This window comes from Lithobates pipiens, unplaced genomic scaffold (assembly GCF_037356315.1).
Source record: "Lithobates pipiens isolate NorthernLeopardFrog02 unplaced genomic scaffold, aLitPip1_a1.2 Scaffold_18, whole genome shotgun sequence".
Taxonomy (NCBI): Eukaryota; Metazoa; Chordata; class Amphibia; order Anura; family Ranidae; genus Lithobates; species Lithobates pipiens.
In genome coordinates, this window is record NW_027507758.1 from 393250766 (window position 1) to 393275120 (window position 24355).

The following is a 24355-nucleotide window of genomic DNA, read 5'->3' on the forward strand; positions in this document are numbered from 1 at the left end:
GGCACAGGGGCTGCTGCTAGAGCACAAAAAACGCAGTCCGGCTAAAAGAAAATGTCCGCCAGTGTACTAATACAGAATCACTAGGAAAATGGCTGCTTGAAGCCAGAAGCATGTCTGACCCTTGCCCACATTTAAAATGGCCGCCGATCAGCGCCATGAGAGGCATAGAGAAAGCAAGGAATGCCCAGCTGCTCCACCCTGCCGAGACAGGGAGAGCTGTACTTACCAGTCCTGAAGAGCTGGAGGACATTCCATGGTAGTCAACTCCTGATCAGTACAGGGAAGACTACTGGCCCGGCATACTGTGACGCAGACATCAGTAGCCCTGTCATACGTATGCCCCGGAGCATAAAGCTCACCGACCACATCTGGAGCTGAGGTATGTCGTGGCCTGCCGAGCCGTAGCTGCGACCTGCACGCGCTCGATGGCTGGACTGGGGAGACTACAAGGATAAGTGAACCGGCCTGTCACCCAGCTGGCTGTTGATAGAAGATCACAGGATCATTCATCTTGCGCAAAAAGCCAAGTTTCTGCATCAAAAAAAAACACGGACCTATGGGCCCACAGGGTTCCTAGGTGCATCTCCTTCACTAGGCAAAATAAAACTGAGTCTGCTAGGGCAGGCTGTGGGGGTTGTAGCCTAGGGACCAACCCCTGGGCGGAACTAAAAGTTCTGAAGTGTGTTACAACTTGGCCTAGTAATCTCCAGTGATAGGGCTGACAACCCATTTTGTTGTTACAGAGAGAAGCTGTGTCGGTCGGTGAATATAAGAGAAAATTAATATAATAAAATATATTATATAATATAATATAATAAAATATATTATATAATATAATATAATATAATATATATATATATTATATAATATAATATAATATATATATTATATAATATAATATAATATAATATATATATATATATATATATATATATATATATATATATATATATATATATATATATATTTTTTTTTTTATTAATACAAAATATAAAGAAATAAAAATAAAAATATTGTAGATATACCTATAGCACTGGTGCTTAATACACCTCAAAGTCTAAGTTTAATATGATATTGAAGCTTAAAAAATAGGCAACTAATTTACCCTGCTATTGCTGTATCTGATAATGTAAAGCGATAATGTCTTTGTATTAAATAGGCAGAGTTAGTCTACTTAGATAGAATATGAGCCAATAGAAAATAAAACAAGACAAATAATAACATAGTACTATATACTATAAAGCAGACCAATAATCTAATGGTAGATAGCCATTTATATAGCCAATGCAAAAGCATAGGGCATAATAGCAATAACATGGCTGCTTATTAGTTACATTCCTAAATTAGACAACAACTAACCCATAGAGGCTCTCACCTGAGAACAGAACATGCAGATTAATCAGAATAGTAAGATGATGGAATAGCAGTTATTCCATCATTTTACTATTCTGATTAATCTGCATGTTCTGTTCTCAGGTAAGAGCCTCTATGGGTTAGTTGTTATCCAATTTAGGAATGTAACTAATAAGCAGCCATGTTATTGCTATTATGCCCTATGCTTTTGCATTGGCTATATAAATAGCCATCTACCATTAGATTATTGGTCTGCTTTATAAATAGTACTATGTTATTATTTGTGTTATTTTATTTTCTATTGGCCTATATTCTAAGTAGACTAACTCTGCCCATTTAATATAAAGACATTACAGATAAAGCAATAGCAGGGTAAATTAGTTGCCTATTTTTTAAGCTTAAAGCGGGATTCCACCCTAAAGTGGAACCTCCGCTGATCGGATCCCTCCCCCCCTCCGGTGTCACAATTGACACCTTTCCAGGGGGGAGGGGGGTGGAGATACCTGTCAAAGACAGGTATTTTCACCCACTTCCGGGCATAGACTCCCGTGGGAGTCTACGCCATTTCCTGCCCTGCCGCGCTGTCTGCTGGGACACACACGGGTCCCAGTGACAGCGCGGAGATTTCCTATTGCGCGGCCCGGCTCGCGCATGCGCAGTAGGGAACCGGGAAGTGAAGCCGATTCGCTTCACTTCCTGATTCCCTCACTTAGAATGGTGGCGACAGCAGCCGAGAGCCGAGCGATCGATCGGCCTCAGCATTGCTGGAACCCGGGACAGGTGAGTGTCCATTTATTAAAAGTCAGCAGCTGTAATATTTATAGCTGCTGGCTTTTAATATTTTTTTTGTTGGTGGAATCCCTCTTTAAATCACCATTGATATCAATATCATGTTAAACTTAGACTTTGAGGTGTATTAAGCACCAGTGCTAGAAGTATATCTACAATATATTTTTATTTATATTTCTTTATATTAAAAAAATAAATAATTATATATATATTTCATCTATCTCATTTATTATTTTTAGTCCACTCATTTGGACCACTAAAATAAAAACAAAATATATCCAGATATAAAAAATGTTTTTATACATATATACATATACACTAAAAAAAAAAAAAAAATTAGTTATGAACACTACTATAGTATAATCTATTATTTTTTTTAGATTACTGTTGCAGTTTCCATTTTGTCGGACAGGCATGATCCAAACTCCCCTCTTGCAGCCCAACTGGGATCTGACCCCCTAGTGGGAACTGGGTGTGGTTATCGGCGTCACCTGTGATGTGGTGGCGCAATCAGACGCATATGGTTATTATTTATTTTAAGGACCAGGTAGGCACAATATGTATAAAAGAACCGATTATGTTAATAACTAATGTGACCACAATGAAGTTTAATCATTTTCTTAATGATGCATCAACCAATGTATTTTATTATACTAATGATATGTTTATTCTATGTAATATAGATGAAATAGGTGGTATATGCAAAACCTTAACCAAGCAATCATGTGAAACATGTTGGTTTTGCTTGTCAACGCATCAGATTACGATTGTCAAGTATTGTCTCATGGTCCATCAAATACTCTTCATGTATTTTTATATGTTTTTGATATGATTAATAAATTTATATATTTTTAAAAAAATTGGTGTCTTAATGTGCCTACCCTATCAATAGACCTTGTCTCAATTAAAGTCCCATTATTCTTTAAAGAGACTTGTCACTTTTCTCCCCCCTCTTTTTTTTTTTAGCATTACCAGGGATCTGAGACAGTGTCTATTCTGGAAATGTTCAATCAATATTTATAGTACAATACAACAGAGTAGAAAAACCATACAAGTATCCATCAGTCAGCACATATCTAAATGATATACTTACACCTACAAATTCCACCTCCTCTTCACTGAAATGGTCTCTCTCTATCATCTTTTCTTTTTCATTAGAGTCCATCATAAAGTACGTACTAAGCTGTTAAAGTAGTCAAAGTAACACCCTAGGGATGGAAAGACAAATGAAAATCATTAGCATATCTTCACAAATGTACACAACCAATCATAGCTCAAAAACAGTCTTCCCACTATTTATTTTAACCACTCAAGGACCGCCGCATGGCAATGTACCGACGTCGGTGCAATGGCACCGACAGGCACAAGCACATGTACATGTACGTGCTCGCCTTTCAGCGGGTGGGGGTCACGATCGGACCCCCTCCCGCTGGATGCGGCGGTCCGTTTCGCTGCAGGAGCAATCCGGGATGAGGGGATGGCCGTTGGTTTCTGGCCATCCCCTCTCGATCGCTCCTGGCCAATGAGAAGCTTCCCCCGCTGTGTATAGTAAACACAGGCAGGGAGGAAGTGATGTCATTCTCCTCAGGCGGTCTTTTTGACCGGACTGCGAGGAGAACAGTGAAAGTAAGTGTGCACCAACACTACACTGACATGTAGGCACACAAAACGCCCCCCCCCCCCCCCTCCCAGTCACAGTGTCACTGATTGCAGTGATCATTTATTTTCTGATCACTGCATTTAGTGTCAGTTATGACAGTAAAAACTGTCAGGGCAGTTAGTGTTAGGTCCAGGGTAGCCCCCTACCCCCCAATAAAGGTTTAACCCCGATTGCCCCTAGAGTTAACCCTTTCACCCCCTTTTTCCAGTGTCACTAAGCGATCGTTTTTCTGATCGCTGCATTAGTGTCGCTAGGTAGCTAGTTATTTTTTCAGGTTCACCGCCAGGTTTTTATAGCGCTAGGTACCCCAATATATTACCCAATAATGGTTTTAACCCCCTGATTGCCCCTAGTTAACCCTTTTACCAGTGATCACCGTATAAGTGTCACTGGTGACGCTGGTTAGTCAGTTAGTTATTTAGGTTCCCCGTCAGGTTTTTATATAGCGTCGGGGACCCCCATATACTACCTAATAAAAATTTGAACCCAGATTGCCCCTAGTTAACCCTTTCACCAGTGATCACCGTATAAGTGTTACGGGTGACTCTGGTTAGTTAGTTTGCTTTTTATAGCATCAGGGCACCCACCATTTATTACCCAATAAAGGTTTAACCCCCTGATCACCCGGCGGGTGATATCAATTAGGTTTTAGGGTCAGGGTCTGCGTCGCCCCAGGCAGCGCTAGGTTAGTGCCAGTACCGCTAACACCCATGCGCAAAGCATACACCTCCCGTAGTGGTATAGGAACTGAACAGATCAATATCTGATCAGATCTATACTAGTGTCCCCAGCAGTTTATGGTTCCAAAAAAAACGCATTGTTAGCAGGATCAGCCCAGATACCTGCTAGCACCTGCGTTTTGCCCCTCCGCCCAGCCCACCCAAGTGCAGTATCGATCGATCACTGTCACTTACAAAACACTAAACACATAACTGCAGCGATCGCAGAGTCAGGCCTGATCCCTGCGATCGCTAACAGTTTTTTTGGTAGCGTTTTATATTTAAACCCGGAAGGCAGTGCTTGGTTTTCCGGGTCCTGTACGTGGCTAGGCTCCCAAAAAGTCCCCCATATGTGGTATCACCATACTCGGGAGAAGCAGCAGAATTTATTTTGGGGTGTAATTTCACTAATGCCCATAGCATGTGTGAGCAATATATCATTTAGTGACAACTTTGAGCAAAAAAAAAAAAAAAAATTGTAATATTCCTGCAACTTGTGGCAAAATATAAAATATTTCATGGACTCAACATGCCTCTCAGTAAATAGCTTGGGGTGTCTACTTTCCAAAATGGGGTCATTTGGGGGGGGTTTTGTGCTATTTTGGCATTTTATGGCCTTTGAAACTGTGATAGGTAGTGAGGAGTGAAATCAAAAATTTGCACCCTTAGAAATCCTGAAGGCAGTGATTATTTTTCGGGGTGCCGTACGCGGCTAAACTCCCAAAAAGTCCCACATATGTGGTATCCTCGTACTCAGGAGAAGCAGCAGAATATATTTTGGGGTGCAATTCCACATATAACTATGGCATGTGTGAGAAATATATAATTTAGTGACAACTTTTTGTAAACTTTTTTTTTTTTTGTGTCATTATTCAATCACTTGGGACAAAAAAAAAAAAAAATATTCAATGGGCTCAACATGCCCCTCAGCAATTTCCTTGGGGTGTCTACTTTCCAAAATGGGGTCATTTGGGGGGGGGGGGGGTTGTACTGCCCTGCCATTTTAGCACCTCAAGAAATGATAGGCAGTCATAAATTGAAAGCGGTTTAAATTCCAGAAAATGTACTCTAGTTTGTAGACGCTATAACTTTTGCGCAAACCAATAAATATACGCTTATTCATATTTTTTTTTTTTACTAAAGACATGTGGCTGAATAAATTTTGCCCTAAATGTATGACTAAAATTGAGTTTATTCAATTTTTCTTATAACAAAAAGTAGAAAATATATTTTTTTTTCCAAACTTTTCGTCTTTTTCCATTTATATCGTAAAAAATAAAAATCGTAGAGGCAATCAAATACCATCAAAAGAAAGCTCTATTTGTGGGAAGAAAAGGACACAAATTTTGTTTGGGTACAACATTGCATGGCCACGCAATTACCAGTTAAAGCAGTGCAGTGCGAAATTGTAAAAATACTTCTGGTCCTTAGGCTGATAATTGGTCCGGGGCTGAAGTGGTTAAAAAGAAATCCAGGTACCATATGGCATTTTACAGCTGATGGTTCTCCCGCAAGTGAATACCTAGAGGGGCTAAAGATGTTAGAAAATGAAAAAAACTAAACCCAAGAACTAAAAAATTATATATTGTTGCTTACCAATCCTTAGATGTTAACAAGTACAAAGCGCAAAACACTGGCTCTAAGTTAACGCAAAAAGGTTCATATTAATCCATATTACATAAGGCGAAAGGATAGGGTCCATAAACTCAGGGCTGCCACCAGGTAGAGATAGAAGCCAATTCCAGCCAAAACTGAGAATACAAGTGTAAAAGTTTAAAACTACTTTAAAGCGGAGGTCCACCCTAAAGTGGACCTTCCGCTCATCGGAACCCTCCCCCCTCCGGTGCCACAATCAGCACCTTTCAGGGGGGAGGGGGGTGCAGTTACCTGGATAATCCAGGTGCAGTTACCTGGATAATCCAGGTAACTGCACCCACTTCCGGGATAGCTCTCTGTGGAAAGGGGCGTAACTTACGCCCCTTTCAGCAAGTGCCCGCCCCTTCCCGCAAGTGCCCCGCTGCCTGCTGGGAAACACACAGATCCCAGAGGCAGCGGGGAGCGTCCTTATTGCGCAGCGCGATTCGCGCATGCGCAGTAGGGAACCGGGAAATGAAGCCGAAAGACTCCATTTCCTGATTCCCATACCCAAGATGGCGGCGGCAGGACCCGACAGACGACCTAGAGATCGGCTTCGGGTGCCGACATCGCGGGCACGCTGGACAGGTAATTGTCACTATTTTAAAAGTCAGCAGCTGCAGTATTTGTAGCTGCTGGCTTTTTAAAAAAAAAAAAAAAAAAAAAAAAAAAAAAAAAAAAAAAAAACGCGGAGTCCCGGTGGACTCCCGCTTTAACTACTTCAGCCCCGGACCATTTGGCTGACCAGAGCACTTTTTGCGATTTGGCACTGCATCGCTTTAACCGACAATGGTGTGGTCATGCGACGTGGCTCCCAAACAAAATTTACGTCCTCTTTTTCCCTACAAATAGAGCTTTCCTTTGGTGGTATTTGAATACCTCTGCGGTTTTTATTTTTTGCGCTATAAAACAATGAGCGACAATTTAAAAAAATAAAAAAAAGCATTTTTTTTTTACTTTTTGCTATAATAAAATATCTCCCAAAAAATACCTACAACTAAATTTTTTTTCCCTCAGTTTTGGCCAATACTCATTCTTCTACATATTGGTAAAGAAGAAGAAAAAAAAAACTGATTGGTTTGCACAAAAGTTATAGCGTCTACAAAATAGGGGATAGTTTATTGGCATTTTTATTAATAATTTTTTTTTAAATTAGTAATGAAGTCTATCAGCGATTTTTTATCGTGACTGCAACATTATGGCGGACAGATCGGACACTTTTGGGACCACTCACATTTATACAGCTATTAGTTAGAGCTGCACAATTAATCGTTAAAAAAACGCAAGAAAATTACTTGGAACCCCCAAACACACACACACACAGGGGTTGACAAATTTGCTTGGAATCTAGGAGCCAGCTAAAAAAGTTAGGAGCCAGGTCCGTGACGGCGATCTGGACCTGTCCCTGGCCTGACATGGAGACGAGTGAGGGGAAGATAGCCCCCAGCCCCCCACATATGAGATCACCTCTCATTGGACACACCGCTCGAGTGCTAAATGGCCGCTGTGATTGGTAATTTAGCATGATCTGTGATTGGCTGTATCCAAGGGACACGGCCAACACAGAACTTCCCCGATGCTCGCCCATGGCGGCGTGCAGAGGGGAAGTAAACAGGAGGATGTCTAGGGACGCCCTCCCGGCAATTGGTGTCCGCGCTGTAGACATCTTTCGTCTATAGCGCGGGCACGAAGTGGTTAACAAAAGAATGTGACTATTATTTCCGACATATTCCCACTCATTTACTGCCATTTCCCTGCTAAGGGTTCGATCAGGTCCGCCTGAAAAACTGACAGGTGAACCTGATCAGACAGCCCTTGTGAAAGGGGTCAAGCAGGGAGGATTACAAATAATATTTTTTTTTTCCTTAATTAAAATAATTTTTTTTTTTACTTTTTACAAAAAAAAAAAAAAAATTATATATATATATATATATATTAATAAATAAATTAATAAATTTAATAATATATATATATATATATATATATATATATATATAATGAGAAGCCATTTACCAGCCACCACACAAAAAACAGGCAGGGGAGCTTCACTCCATTAGGAATTAGCATTATTGGAATAGGGTGTAATTTCTACATCCACCACAAGATGGCGCCAGACTACCGAAAGATTTTAGAAGGCCGCAAAGCCGTGGCCTCAATTACTGGCCGGCGCGGCCCGATGAAATTGCGCGGCGGAGTTCGGGGTCCAAATGGAGACAGGATACCCCAGCAGCGTTGCCCCAGTCGCCAGGACACGAAATCTAGGCGCAAATGCGACCTGGCGACCGGGGTTTGTCGAGCCCTGCACACACATACACACACACATACACACACACACACACACACACACACATACAGGGCTCGACAAAACCCGGGCGCCAGGTCGCATTTGTGACTAGAATTAGCGACCTGGCGCAGCACAGCTGGGGGTATCCAGTCTCCGTGGACCCCACCGGCGTGATCGCGTCGGGCCGTTCCGCCGACGGCCGGTAATTGAGGCCGCGGCTTTGAGGCCTTCTGCGGTCCTATGATTCCTTCAGGAATCTGGCGCCCTCTTGTGGTGGCCGTTGGTATGACAACCAGTAATGCTAATGGAGCTTCCCCTGCGTTTTTTTATTACCTGCCTATCTCCTTCCCTTTATTTAGAACCCCCTAAACATTATATATATTTTTTATTCTAACACCCTAGAGAATAAAATGGCGGTTGTTGCAATACTGTCTGTCGCACCGTATTTGCGCAGCGGACTTACAAGCGCATTTTTTTGGGAAAAATAATTTATTTAATAAAAAAATAAGACAACAGTAAAGTTAGCCCAATTTTTTTTTATATTGTGAAAGATAATGTTACGCCGAGTAAATTGATACCCAATACGTCACGCTTCAAAATTGCACCCGCTCATGGAATGGCGACAAACTTTTACCCTTTAAAATCTCCATAGGCGACGTTTAAAAAAATTCTACAGGTTGCATGTTTTGAATTACAGAGGAGGTCTAGGGCTAGAATTATTGCTCTCGCTCTACCGATCAAGGCAATACCTCCTATATGTGGTTTGAACACCGCTTTCATATGCGGACGGGACAGGGCGCGTTTAAAAATGTTTTTTCTTATTTTAAAGCGGTAGTAAACCCGCATTTTTTTTTTTTTTTTTTTTTAAACCTGCAAAGCAAAAGGCATAATGAGCTAGTATGCACCGCATACTAGCTCATTATGAAATACTTACCTTAGAACGAGGCCCCGACATCTCGCCCGATCCACGCCGAGGAAGCCGACATGCTCCCTCGGCGTCTCTTCCGGGTATCGCGGCTCCGGCGCTTTGAGTGGCCGGAGCCGCGATATCGTCACTCCCGCGCATGCGCGCGGGAGATTTAAATCCGGCCGGACGAGCGCTGCCGGATTTTCGCGGAGAGAACCCCCTTGTGCGCATGCGCCGCTGCAGTCAGCGGCGCATACCGAGGGGAATATCTCCTAAACCGTACAGGTTTAGGAGATATTTTTTTTACCTACAGGTAAGCCTTATTATAGGCTTTCCTGTAGGTAAAAGTTAAAAAAGTGGGTTTACTTCCACTTTAACTTTTTTATTTTTATTTTTTTCACTGTTCTTTTATTAAAAAAAAAATTAGTGTCACTTTTATTCTTATTACAAGGAATGTAAAAATCCCTTCTAATAGAAAAAGCATGACAGGTCATCTTAAATATGAGATCCGGGTCAGAGAGACCTCACATCTCATATTTACACTAAAATGCAATTTAAAAAAAAAATTGTCATTTGAAAAAAATAAATAAAATATCCCTCTAAGAGCTATGGGCAATGACTTGGAGATGGGGGGGGGGGGGGCAGCAACGCTATCTTCCCCTCACTCGTCTCCTTGTCAGGCCAGGGACAGGTCCGGATCGCCGTTACCGACCTAGCTCCTAACTTTTTTAGCTGGCTCCTAGATTCCAAGCAAATTTGTCAAGCCCTAATATATATATATTTATTTTTATAATTTTAGCAGAGACCCTAGGGAATAAAATGGCAGTTGCTGCAATATTTAGTGTCACACTGTATTTGCCCAGCAGTCTTTCAAATGCAATTTTTGGGGAAAAAAATACACTTCAATAAATAAAAAAGAAACCGTATAGTTAGCACAATTTTTTTTGTTTTAATGTGAAAGATGATGTTACGCCGTGAGAATCGTGATCTATCTTCTAAGCAAAAAAATTGTGATTCTCATTTTAGCCAGAATCGTGCAGCTTTACTATTAGTGTGATTAAAAATGCACTGATTACTGTGTAAATGTGACTGGTAGTCAAGGGGTTAACCAGGAGGGGGCGCTGCAGGCGTTAAGTGTGTCCTAGGGAGTGATTCTAACTGTGGGGGGGGGGGCTATGTGTGACACAACACTGATCACCGCTCCCAATCACAGAGAGCTGTGATCAGTGTCACTAGGCAGAACAGGGAAATGTTTGTTTCCCCGTTCTTCCTCTCCGTGACACGATAGTGGGTATCCCCACGGGACCCACGCACCTGCTATCCGGACCTCAAAAGATCACGTACAATAATGTGAATTTGTACAGCAGAGCCAACCTGCCACAGCAATACTGCGACGGCTGGTCTGCAAGCGATTAAATAGTGACAGACAATTGGCAACTCGCATGAGTAAAGAGAACAGGCACATCTGTCGCTCAGAAACGCGTCGCACCTTAGTAATGTCATTGCCCCACACCGCTCTGCCTCATGCAAACCAAGCTTCGTTTTTTATACCGCACGGGCGAAATCACCATCAAAGGTTTCCAGCCCGGACATCACGCTTAGCAGCGCCATGAGCGAGGGCACCCGACTGTTCACTGCTTTACCTTTCTGGGATAATACCACACATAGATGTGCCTGCCACACTCCATCCCTAGACCAGTGGAGAATTAGAGGTACCATGACTGTCACCTATCTTGCTACTGGATGCCTTACATACAGATGTGACTGTTATTGTCTTCACTCATGCGAGTTGCCAATTGTCTGTCACTATTAAAGTGATTTTAAACTTTTACACTTAGGAGGCACCTCTCTTCCCTTGTATTCTCAATCCTTAGATGTGGTTCTGCACTTGTTTTCTTTCTTCAGGTCAAGAACATTTTCAGAAAGTGCTAAAATGCAAATAACACAAAAAACCTGTTGATCTTGCCAGAAATGCAGTATCCACATCACTTTTCTTTGAGCTAAAATGGGTGCATATAAAACAGGGCTCGACAAACCCCAGGCGCCAGGTCACCAATGCAACCAGAAATCGCAAACTGGCGCCTAAGCTGCCACCAGCCCACTCACTATTGATGCCCCAGACATGCAGCAGCAGTAACACTGACTGCCGTCCTCCTCCCTCCTCCACACTCAGCGGCGCTCAGGATCTGTCAGATTTCAGCTGGATGTTGGGGTGGGCGGGACCCGGCCAGGGTGGGCGGGACCCAGCAGCTATCAAACACCAGCCAATGGATCTGGGCGGGCCGCTACGTGTATGTGGCCTGCCCCTTTTCTTAAGCAGCCCAATCGTTGGCTGGTGTTTGATAGCTGCCGAGTCCCGCCCACCCCGACATCAAGCTCAAATCTGACATATCCGCCTCTCTGTTACTTGTCAGTTTCACACCCTGGCTGGGTCCCGCCCATTCTGACATTAAGCTCAATTCTGACAGCTCCTCTGTTACATTTCAGTAACAGAATGCTCCGTGTGAAACCTGCCAGTGCCATCTGCCAGTGCCACCTGTTAGTGCCAACCAGTGCCACCGCCAATCAATACCACCTGCAACCACCAACCAGTGCCACCTGCCACCGCCATCTGTCACCGCCAATCAGTGCCACCGCCAACCAGTGCCACCTGCCACCACCAGTGCCACCGCCAATCAATACCACCTGCAACCAACCAGTGTCACCTGCCACCACCAACCAGTGCCACCGCCAATGACAATCAGTGCCACCTGCCAGTGCCCAGTGTCACCGCCAGTGCCACCTGCCACCGCCAATCAGTGCAACCTGCCACCACCTACCAGTGCAACCTGCCACCACCTACCAGTGCAACCTGCCACCACCTACCAGTGCAACCTGCCACCACCTACCAGTGCAACCTGCCACCACCTACCAGTGCTATCTGCCACCGCCAACCCGTGCCACCGCCAACCCGTGCCACCGCCAACCCGTGCCACCGCCAACCACTAACCAGTGCCACCTGCCACCACCCAGTGCCACCGCCAATCAGTGCCACCTGCCAGTGCCATCGTCAGTCAGTGCCACCTGCCACCACCAACCAGTGCCACCTGCCACCACCAACCAGTGCCACCACCACTGCCAATCAGTGCCACCTGCCAATCAGTGCCACCTAGTGCCACCGGCCAGTGCCAACTAGTGCCACCGCCAAGCAGTGCCATCTGCCAGTGACAACTAGTGCCACCGCCAACCAGGGCAACCTGCCATCACCAACCAGGGCCACCTGCCACTTCCAAACTAGTGCCACCTGCCAATCAGTGCCACGTGTCACCTGCCAGTTCCAAACCAGTGTCACCTGCCAGTGCCACGTGCCTGCCAGTGGAAACCAGTGCCAGCCAGTTCCATCTGTTGCCAGCCTTACTTTCTGGTCAGCCCATAACCCTGATGTAACAGCGTTTCAATGGAGTTATCAATGGAGTTATTAACTGGGTGCTCCATTGTGAGTTAGGGATAGGGGGTGAAAATGAGTGGCCTTACCCCGGGAGCTGACAATCCCTACCACTAAAAAAAAAAAAAAAAAAAAAAAAAAAAACCTGGCTCCTAACTTTTTTAACTGGCTCCTAAATTCAAAGCAAATTTGTCAACCCCTGATATAAAATGTTATGCCATCTCTAAACTACTCATCACAGCATCCCCCATGTAATGGAGAACAAAATGCAGAACTATCTGAAGACCAGCCATGGAACGCTCGCTCGCTCCCTCCCTCCACAGTGGAGAAGTGAGCATAGCACCATCTAGGAACAAGATATGTGCTTTTGTAGGATTACCTGGTGAATATAAAAAGGAAAAGAGCCAGCAAAAAGGTTTAAAAAAAAAAAAAAAAAAAATGGACACATATACTTCTTTTGTTCATACTTCTCTTTAGGGTCAAGAGAGTACATTAAGGATCTTCTGCGACCAAGAGTCAGATGATAGTGGGCTACTGAGCAGCGCCAAGTTCAGGAAGGATCTAAACAATATTGCCAGGATACACCCACCTGTCTGACAGCTGACTCCATCTTTCACCACACAACTGAGAGATAGAGTCTGCTGCTCCAGTGAGCAAATGAGGAGCCAAGCAGTGTGTAGTTATTGACTTTCACTGCTCTCAGCTGTGGGCAGACCAAAAGCTGACTGATTTGCATGAGTGGCATCATTTATATATGGCCTATAGACAGCAAGTGTTTTTAAATTGAAGTAGGATTCCACTAAACATCCACTTTTTGGAGTCCCAGTATTAATCACTTGCTTACTGGGTCCTTGAACCCCCTTCCTGCCCAGTTCAATTTTCAGCTTTCATCGCTGTCACTCTTTGAATGGTCATACAACACTGTACCCAAACTACATTTTTATCATTTTTTTTCACACAACTAGAGCTATCTTTTTGTGGTATTTAATCACTGCCGGTTTTTGATTAAAAAAAAAAAAAAAAGGAAAAGAGATCGAAAATGTTTGGGAAAGCTTTACACTACGGTGAGGTGCTAGTCACATAATATAAAAAATACTTTCACTCGGCTGCCTGAAAAGGGCACCAGGAGTCGGAGGCAGAGAGACAGAACAGCTTCACCAGCACAAGTATGTCCCCTTAACACAAGGCAAAAGGCTTCTTCCACCTCTGCATGCACATTATGGACCAAGAAATACAGGGAGAAGGGGCCCCTCAATTCCTAGGCTCCATGCCTGGGAGAACCCAAACCCCAGAACCCTCCAGAACATTGCTCTGGTTTAGGGAGGCCCCTACCACATAGGCCTGACAGCAAAACAAAAAAAGGCTTGAAGTGATCCTGTCTGGTGGAAGTAAACACATACTGACAAATCCTGGGCTGGTGCCTTTTTGTATGATCCTGGATCTTGTGTTTCCTGTGCTAGGTAGGAGGAGCCTCTCTTGTAAGTAACAGTGTTTTCAAGATTCACACAAATTTATATTTCAAAGCAATTTTTTTTAGCAGGCTGTGTCATGCCCCTCCAGCCTGTGTCTATGTCAGGGTTTATAAAACTTTTTATCTTGGAGGAACCCTTGGCAAAAAGTATGAGATCTCAGGGAACCCCTGAAATTGTTTTTAATATCTACAGACCATGGAACATTGGCGTTATCAGCAAGCTGTTGATATAATTATTCTTAGAAATAGAAATAAATACTACAAGAAATCTTTAAAGCGGAGCTCCATCCTAAAGTGGAGCTTCCGCTCATTGGAACCCTCCCCCCCCCTCCGGCGCCACAATTGGCACCTTTCAGGGGGGAGGGGGGGTGCAGGTACCTATACAGTACAGGTATCTGCACCCACTTCCGGCATAGATATGTGCAGAATATACGCCCCTTTCCACAGGACCCCCGCTGTGTGCTGGGAAACACACGGATCCCAGAGACAGCGGGGACCATCCTTATTGTGCAGCGCGACTCGCGCATGCGCAGTATGGAACCGGGAAATGAAGCCGCAAGGCTCCACTTCCTGATTCCCATACCCAAGATGGCGGCGGCAGCACCTGAGAGACGATCGAGAGATCGGCTTCGGGTGCAGACATCGCGGGCGTGCTGGGCGGGTGAGTGTCCTTATTTTAAAAGTCAGCAGCTGCAGTATTTGTAGCTGCTGGCTTTAAAAAAAAAAAAAAAACGGTGGAACTCCCGCTTTAAGCAGGACAGGGCACAGTGGGTCCAGGATCAGTAGGGCACAGCATGGGGGGGGGGGGGGAGTAATCAGTGCTCATCACACTGCAAGGTCTCTCCCTTCCCTGCTAGTTCCTGGGTGTGGTGCTGGAGACAGGCAAAGAGGTGAGTATTAGATAATAAGCACAATGCTAAAAACATAAAAAGTTTGATTTGCTTATAAAAGCCCAAGACGTTCCTAACGGCACCTCAGATTTAAATACTGTTTTGGTTAAAATTATATATTTTTTATTAGAACAAGTAGATTGTAATGAGGGAAAAGTAGATTGGGACCCCAATTTGGTCCCTTGGACGAGTAGTTTTTTAAAAATAATTCACACATCTGAAAAGAGGTACCGTAACTATTTCAAGCAAACATATTCAACTAAAAAACATGGTAATACAGCGGTGTCTAATTACCTCTTAAAAATAGATGCGTAGTGAAAAATAATTTAATTAAAAATTCAATTGATAAACACTTCCTGAGTTCCTGCTGTAACTTAATGCGAGAAGCACATAAACATTTATAAGGAAAAAAAACTACATAATAAATGAGAACGGTGAATACTTAATTCATATATTTGATTAATTTCAGTATACATCCAAATACACTAAATTAAAGTGATGATCCTAATGAGCAAATAAATATGAACTTAAATAAATATTATATAATCAATGTCCAGCAGGATCTTAGAATGTATCAAACAAGTGCTAAAAATAGTAAACAGTCCACAGCATAGGTGAAAAGAGGATTCCTCAGCCCTCAGTAGTGACACCACACACACGACACCCACGAAGATGTGAGAGGGTACAACAGGAAAGGATCCTCCACCAATAAAAATACTACCGCTTACCACCTGGCTAGATCTCATTTAACCCACATCGCTCCCGACACGCACGGCAGTTCACACTGCCATATGCGAACTGCTGGGGAGTGTCATTATATGTTAACGACACCCCCATTTCAGCTTGCGTATCGCACTGCGAACTGACAGTTCGGACATGAATCGGATCACATGCGATCCGATACTGGTCCGAACAGAAAAAAGGGTCCTGTGCATGTTTGGACCGAATGCGGTGCGATATCAGCCATGCTATCTGTATGGCTGACATTGCACCCGCACAGACATCGCATGTAATGTGAACAGCAGTGCGCTGCGAATTACATGCAATGTCTGGCATCGCACTAGTGTGAACCGGCACTAAATGCAGGACGTTTAACCACTTAAAGTCTAAATCTTCATCTGACACTTCTTCCTTAAGTTAAAATCAATATTTTTTTGCTAGAAAATTACTTGGAATCCCATTTTTTTTATATACACATAGATAGATAGATAGAGATATATATATATATATATATATATATATATATATATATATATATATATATATATATATCTATCTCAGAGACCCTAGGGAATAAAATGGCAATTGCCGCAATATTTTATGTCACACTGTATTTGCCCAAAGAAGTCTTTCAAATGCAATTTTTTGGGAAAAAATACACGTCAAGAAATAAAAAAAATAAACAGTAAAGTTAGCACAATAATTTTTTGTTTTAATGTGAAATATGATACGCCGCGAGAATCGTGATCTATCTTCTAATGCCGACCATACACGGTTCGAATTTCAAAAGAATTTTCTTTCGAAAATCATATCTAAGAATTTTCATATGCATTTCGAACCATTAGTGGGCTGCAGCAACAGCCGATTTTCGTGCGAAATTAAAATTTGAGGAATCGGACATGTTGGAAATTTTTAGAAAAACTAACGATTTTCTAATCAATGATGGGAGAATCGTGCGAGAAACGTAATAAGAAAAGAAAATGTACGGAGATAAAAGATTTTTGATTTTGAAAAGAAAATTCGTTCGAAATTCGACCGTGTATGGCCTGCATAAGTAAAAAAATTGTGATTCTCATTTTAGCCAGAATCGTGCAGCTCCAACGCACTTAGAATGACAATTGCGCGGTCATACAACACTGTACCCAAATGCAATTTTTTGCATTTTTCCCTACAAATAGAGCTTCTTTTGGTGGTATTTAATCACAGCTGAGTTTTTTTTTTTGTTTAGCAAAAAGTAAAAAGTGAAATTTTGAAAAAAAAAAAGAAATCATGTTTAATAGTTTGTTATAAAATTTTGCGAACGGGTAATTTTTCTACTTCATTGATATGTGCTGATAAGGCGGCACTGATAGGCTACACTGATGGGCACCAATAGGCACAGATGGGGACAGATAGGTACCACTGATAGACGGCACTGACAGGTGGCGCTGGTGGGCACCGACAGGCGGCACTTGTAGAGGGCACATAACAGTGATCGGGACTAATGTCCCTCTCACTGCAGCCGGTGATCTATTTTTTTGTTTTTTTTTAGTCCTTAGTCTGAACACATGAGGAGAAAAGTCCAGAGAAACTTTTCACCTTAATCCATATACAAATCCTTCTTCATTGAGACGGTAGGTACTCTAGTACTCCTCAGCTCCCACCACTTACACATCGTCAAGGTGGTGGAGACTCTGGTAAATACAAACCAGAAAGTGTCTCTCATGTGGTTTTTACAATAGAAGAAATTAAAACTGTAGAATATGAAGACCCTGTGACAAACTACTTAAGGTGTAATGAGTACATACCAGTTGCGCTATGGATGGCTGTGGTGAAAGGTTGGAAAGTTTGGCAACATCTTGTTACCTTGAACAGTTGGAAACATCTTGCTGGCTTACTAAGTGGAGCATTGGGAAACATCTTGCTACCTTGACACAGAGACCCTGGCGGGGGGATAAGCCACAGGCATGTTGGATTTCCAACAAGAGATCTAGCCAGGTGGTAAGCGGTAGTATTTTTATTTTGGGGGATCCTTTCCTGTTGTACCCTGTCACATCTTCGTGGGTGTCGTGTGTGGTGTCACTACTGAGGAATCATCTTTTCACCTATGCTGTGAACTTTTTACTATTTTTAGCACTTGTTTGATACATTCTAAGATCCTGCTCGACATTGATTATATAATATATAATATTTACTTAAGTTCATATTTATTTGCTCATTAGGATCATCGCTTTAAGTATATTTTGGTTGATTTCAGTACACATCCAATTTATGAATGAAGTATTCACCATTCATACACATATTCAACTGTAGGCCATAACAGAATGGCACAAGTAAACGATAGGATTCTTGTTCCAAAGTCTGCATAGCCTTACTTAACCACTTGCCATCTTTTTAATAGTTGTTCAATTTTTGCAGGTGGTATAGATGTCCATTTATCTTGGCAAAATGCCTCCAGGTCATGCAAAGTTTTTGATCAATATTTAACGCCTTTAACGATGTATATTTACCATAAGGCGGTCAGCAAGTGGTTGCAAGTCCAAGTTTCATTTTAATGCATTTCGTACATTAAGGTGAAAAACCTTCTGAGCAGCAGTACCACCCCTCCCTTTTCTTACTCGAGCCAGATCCAATCCAAATGCTGTGCCACAGGGCAGAGTCCCGCTTTCTGTGTCAATAGATGCAGCAATGAGACTCTATGGTGAGCACATATGGGTGCCCCATGGAAAGTGGTTTTCCTGATCCCAGGGGCCCTGGGCTCAGCTGTCCTCATCCTAGGGGCCCCACTCAGATGTCCTCGTCCCTGAGGTTCCCTAAACAGCAACTGTGATAAGGGGCTCAGAACAGTAAGGGCTTGTTTACAGTTGCAGTTTGGGGGCAGTAAAACCTCATATTGAGCCGTTTTTACTCACCCCCAACAACACCCCCTTTAACTGCAGTGACCAGGGGTGTACACATGTTGCAGCCACAGCAGGAATTATAAACCGTCACGCTTGGTAGGTAAACATCCTCAGCTGCTTCAGCTGCAGCTAAAGTGCGTAGGGACGAACGTATGTGGGCACAGTGCAATAAGCAGGTGATGTTTTGTGTGGACAGGGACACAGGAAAGCCCCATGGATTGTCAGTCCGCCTATCTTCATTTCCCGGGTATCTCTCCCACATAGGGACTTTGCACTATAACCGCTTCATTAACACTTACAACCGTTCCTAGCAATATACGCTTATACTTGCCTCTCCGGACAGACAACGGTTCCCGCTCCTGCCATGTGACCAGGCAGGCTGACAGCTGGGAAAGGTAGTCCTCCTATCCTTAGTGCGCGCAATGATGACGTCAGATCCCTCCAGCCTATGTATGGGGGGCTTTGACTAATTCTCTACTAACCTCTCCTCTACTGTGTATATGGGACGCCGACTACCGGCATTGTTTGGCGCAAAGAATAAGCAAAGGCACGTCGCTGCTTTAGTTGCTTTTTGGCGTTTTGTAAAAGTAAAATTAAATTAAAGCGAGAGTATGTCGCCGCTTTTTTTTTTACCACCAAGGTAATGGCGATGTATTTTTGCCTAGGCGGCCTATCAGGTGGCTCTATTAGGAACGGCGGTCGCCTATTGGATGTGTCCTGGCGTATCATGTCATGTGAAGATCACGTGTCTATCGATGTGCTCTGTAATCAGCCATTTCATCTTGTGTTTGCCTTGACTCATAGGAGCTAAATCCATTTGTTTGTTATTGCGATTGCTTTGGGCTGGCTGTCTTCTCCATTTTCCCGCGTTCAATCTGACGGCGCGAGAGTGCAGAAGAGAAGAGAATAAGGTGTGTGATGTTGTCCTGGTTACTGCGCTCAGTTAGGGAGCTTCTCTGATGATACATCGCCTCATGCCTCAGCACAAGGCTGCCTTGTTCATCTAAAGCTCACTATATGCATTATAATCTGACTGAACAATCTACCTATAGGCATATAACACAACATGCTCTCTGACTGGATAGAAAATGAATTGTACAATCAGGTTGTCATGTGTATGGTGGCCATGTGCGCTTTCATATTGTTATCTCTTTGATGTTTGGTTGGTTTACACCAGAATGTGGTGCAGGAAAGGGTGTTCTGTGTGATGATCTCAAAGCTCTCTGCCTTTGCGGAGAGTGTTAACTTATTCTTGCCAACGCGCCAGCTGTAGACTGTAAATGCATTGAGTTGAGGCCACACAATCACGTGGGTCTGTAGTACCATGCCATTTGCTGCAACTTGTTCTTTTAAAGTAGGGCATCTGTTACTGTTTGTGTGGTCTGGTGCAATTTGCAGCCCTTTCAAATGAATGGCGTGCAGAATCGCACTGTACAGGAACGTGGAGCGCTTTCCTGCGCTATTCAGATGGGAAGCGGTCCTCCATCAAAACAATGGAGTCTGCAAACGTTTCAATACCGTAACTTCCATTCTGCTGGAGATAGACTCAATTGAGATACGAGCGATCGGGAGGAAAGTTATCGATTGTTTTGCATGGAGATACTTTGTTCACGAATACCATTTTATATTTCAATGATGAGGTTTCAGTGGTTATAAAAAAAGAATTGCCACCCCCCCTTTAAAATAATCACATTTTATTGCGTTGCTGTCTGAGATGAAGACGGGCATCGTTTTTTGTTTTACTCAACTTTATAACATCCAAGTGAAATGTATAACGCCAACACGTCAGAAAAAAAAATTCAATTCAAAAACAAAATCACTGATTTGGAAAAAGGATCACACCACATTTATCAGTATTTTGTTGAACCACCTTTTCCAATATTTGCCCACTCTTTTTTGCAGAACTGCTCACGTTCCGTTAAATGTGATGGTGACCATTTGTGAACTGCAGTGTTCAAGTCATTCCACAGATTTTCAATGGGGTTTAAGTCTGGGCTCTGACTAGGCCACCTAAGGACATCCACCTTTTTTCTTCTGCAACCACTGTGACTGGCATCACTGCTGGGTACAGTTGAGACTGCACTGATGATCAGTGCCCTGGTTATATTTACAGGTCTCCCCTGTGAGGAGATGCCGCTGATCAGCTCTCTTTTCCTCACACTCTGTCAGTGTGAGGCGAGGAGAGCTAGTTACTGGCACTTCCTTGTTTACCTGTGAGCAGCTGTGATTGGACACAGCTGATCACATGGGTAAAGAGCAGCATGATTGTCTCTTTACCAAGATCAGGGTCAAGCCATGTACCAGGGACACAGCTGGGCGCGGTAAGAGGGGGGCGAGGTCATCCCAGAATGAGAGAGAATCCTGCCCATCATATGTCTATACAGTGAGCAGAGGTAGGTAAAACAATGTTAATGTTCATGGTTATTTAAAGTGTTACTAAACCCACAACCGTAAAATATGTCTGTTTGCAGTAAATCATTCTTGTTATACTCACTGTGGAGCCTAATAGGTTAATCCTGTGCATTGCCTAAAAAGGCTGTTTGATCCTGTCTTCTCGGATCCTCCCCTTCTTCCACTGTCCCCAGTCCATCCACTGATTAGTACAGAGCCTTGGGGGCACATGCTCAGTTTGGTGTGTATTGCTAGAGATTTTATTTTTTTCCTTGGGAGGGTGCATGTGATCAGCACAGGGCCAATCAGCACCTCAGAGAGGATCAGGGGTTCTGTAACCTCATAGGAAAGTCAGAGGAGAATGAAAACTCCTACAAGCTTTAACCAGATACTGACAGAAGTTATAAGACTTCTTTATACTGCTGAAAAGAAAAGGTATTTAGCAGTTTTATTATGTTATTTCCATCCATGTTCTGTGTACCGTGGGTTTACTAACACGTTTTAACTACTTCCATACCAGGTCTATTCCGACACTCCTCCTCCCTTTTTTTTTTTCTAGAACCCCCAAACATGTGAAATATGATGTTACGCCGAGTAAATAGATACCCAATATGTTACGCTTTAAATTTTTGCACACTTGTGGAATGGCGCCAAATTTGGTACTTAAAAATCTCCACAGGCGACACTTTAATTTTTTTATTTTTTTTTACAGGTTACCAGTTTAGAGTTAGAGGAGGTCTACTACTAGAATTGTTGCTCTTGCTCTAATGCACGTGGTGATACCTCACATGTGTGGTTTGAATGGTATTTACATATGCGGGTATGAATTACGTGTGCATTCGCTTCTGTGTGCGAGCACACAGGGAAGGATGGGGGTGCTTTTTATATTTTTATTTTTACTAATTTATTTAACTTTTTATTATTTTTACACTTTCTCTTTTAATTTAATTTTTTTTTATCACTTTTATTTCTATTACAAGGAATGTAAACACCCCTTCTAATAGGAATGATGCGTGACAAGTCCTCTTTATGGGGAGATGTGGGGTCTATAATACCCCACATCTCGTCTTCAGGCTGGAAAGCATCAGATCAAAAAAAAAAAAATGAACGATTTGATGCTTTTCAGCTGCATCTCAGCTTTGTTTACATCTGCGGTCTCCAATGGTCATAGAGATGACTGGTGACCATATGGTCACCGGAAGTCTCTATGATCTTCATCCGGTGGTGGCGGATTCTTTTTCTCGGTCTGCAGGCATCATTCAGATATCACCACCGAAAGTCAAAGACGTCATATATGACGTCCTTTGGGCTGGAGGTGGTTAAGCGTGTTTAACCACTTCCCGACCGCCTTCCATACATATACTGCGGCAAGGTGGCCACAGGAGGAGCCAATCAGTGGGCCCGGCGAACGCGATGTCCACCAGCCACCCACAATCGTTTCCCGCAGAGACAGAATGGCGGTCTGCCGATGTAAACAAGCAGACCTCTGTGCTGTCTGGCATTGACAATCTTGCTAAAAATTGCTGATCACCGCCATTACAAGTAAAAAATAAAAATGCCATAAAAATATCCACTATTTTGTAGACGCAATGACTTTTGCGCAAACAATCAATATACGCTTATTGGGTTTTTTTTTATTTATTTTTTATTTTTTTTACCAAAAATATGTAACTGAATACATATTGGCCTAAACTGATGAAGAATTTTTTTTTTTTTGTTTTAAAAAAAAAAAAAAAAAAAAAAAATTGGCTATGTATTATAGTAGAAAGTAAAAAATATTATTATTTTTAAAATTGTCTGTCATTTTTTATTTTTTGTGCTATAAACAAAAAAAAAATTGTATTTGCGTACATGCGTCACATGACTGCGCAATTGTCAGTTAAAGTAATGCTGTGCCATATTGCATTGCCACTGGTCATTATGGGGGTAAAACCTTCTGGAGCTGAAGTGGTTTAGAAAATTTGCAGTAAATGCTGGTTGAATTATTTAACTGAATTTGCCTTTCTTTTTAATGGCAGGTTGTGTATTCCATCTTCCCTCTCTTTTTGGCAATGCAGTTCTCTAAGAATCGGACTTTGAAGATAAATCCCAGATTAACTGGAGAAAGGAAGAGTGAGCATTACCCATTCAGTCTACAGTTTTATCAGGTTCCACCTACTGAAAATATTTCCCTTTCAGAGTTTGAAACCTTTGCTGTTGAAAGACTTAAACGTGAGTAGTGTTTTTTTTTTTTCCAGAATACGTTTTAATTAATATTTTAGTGTAGTACATTTAGCACCACAATAGAACTGCAGTATTTGATGTTAACACTATTGAGGTTCATGGTTGGCTTACATGTATCGCATAATTTATTATATAATCAGAGAGGGCTCACATTGATAAACTAACAGTTTTTTGATTCTGACATAATTATCAGGTTAATGTGCATTAGCTGTTTAACTGGCTCTAAATTATGTTAGAAAGCCTCTGCTTATGGAGTTGTAGCACTAACCCCTGAAGGAGCTGCTGGTTTTATTGGGCTTACCGTTACCCTCTTGTCTGCTTCTCCGTCTAGGGATTCCCGTAGTAGATGGCCCAAAGAAATGTGGAAACTTACACTGAATATTCTTTTGGGTTATTTATTTAAAAACAGAGTCTCTCAATGGAGGGTAGAGGGTTAGGAGTAAGTTCAGGTACTTTAGAATGCAAAAATGGAAAGTCTCCTATAGGAAAATCCAGAGAATAGCAACCGTTTCACAACTGGATTTTACAACCCCTGAATAACCTCCTCTCACTAGGCCTAGCAGCCGGTAGGGTGCTCGGTAAAGTCTCTGCCACAGACTTGTGATGTACACCTAAACGCAGGATATTTGACAAAGTCTCTGCCACAGACTTGAGCGTTACTGAGGGACTTAGACAAATTTAAAGAGCTATCATACAGTACCAGTATCTCTCAGCCGATCCGGCGATACCATATGAGTGTAGATCCAGGTTGTGTCCTTCGAATAAGTCTCCAGGCTCCTTCAGAGAAGCCAGCCTTGCGCACGGCCTTCTCCTGAAGAGTCCTCCCCTGGGGTTCTTCAGTTGCTGGGCCTCTCCCTTCAGATGAGACGACACCGAACCACCTTTGGATCAATAGGCCCTGAAATCCATTCAGGCCTATCCCTGCAGTTGCGTTGCCTCGGGCTAGCAGCTCAGAGACTCAAAATGCATGGTTCTGCACCCCAGGCCAGCAGGGCCATGGGGCTGTGTCA

The 24355-nt window shown here is 42.8% G+C and overlaps 2 protein-coding genes across 2 annotated transcripts in view; one reads left to right on the forward strand and one right to left on the reverse strand.

Moving 5' to 3' along the window:
• Positions 1–19208, reverse strand: part of LOC143989384 (E3 SUMO-protein ligase ZNF451-like) — a 76347-nt gene extending 57139 nt beyond the window's left edge. Inside the window, 3 exon segments of the mRNA XM_077489500.1 lie at positions 3236–3350; positions 5904–6052; positions 19063–19208. The gene's annotated coding sequence lies outside the window, so the exon portion shown is untranslated.
• LOC143989955 (uncharacterized) overlaps positions 1–24355 on the forward strand; it is a 269998-nt gene that overhangs the window by 103061 nt on the left and 142582 nt on the right. The window lies entirely within an intron of this gene.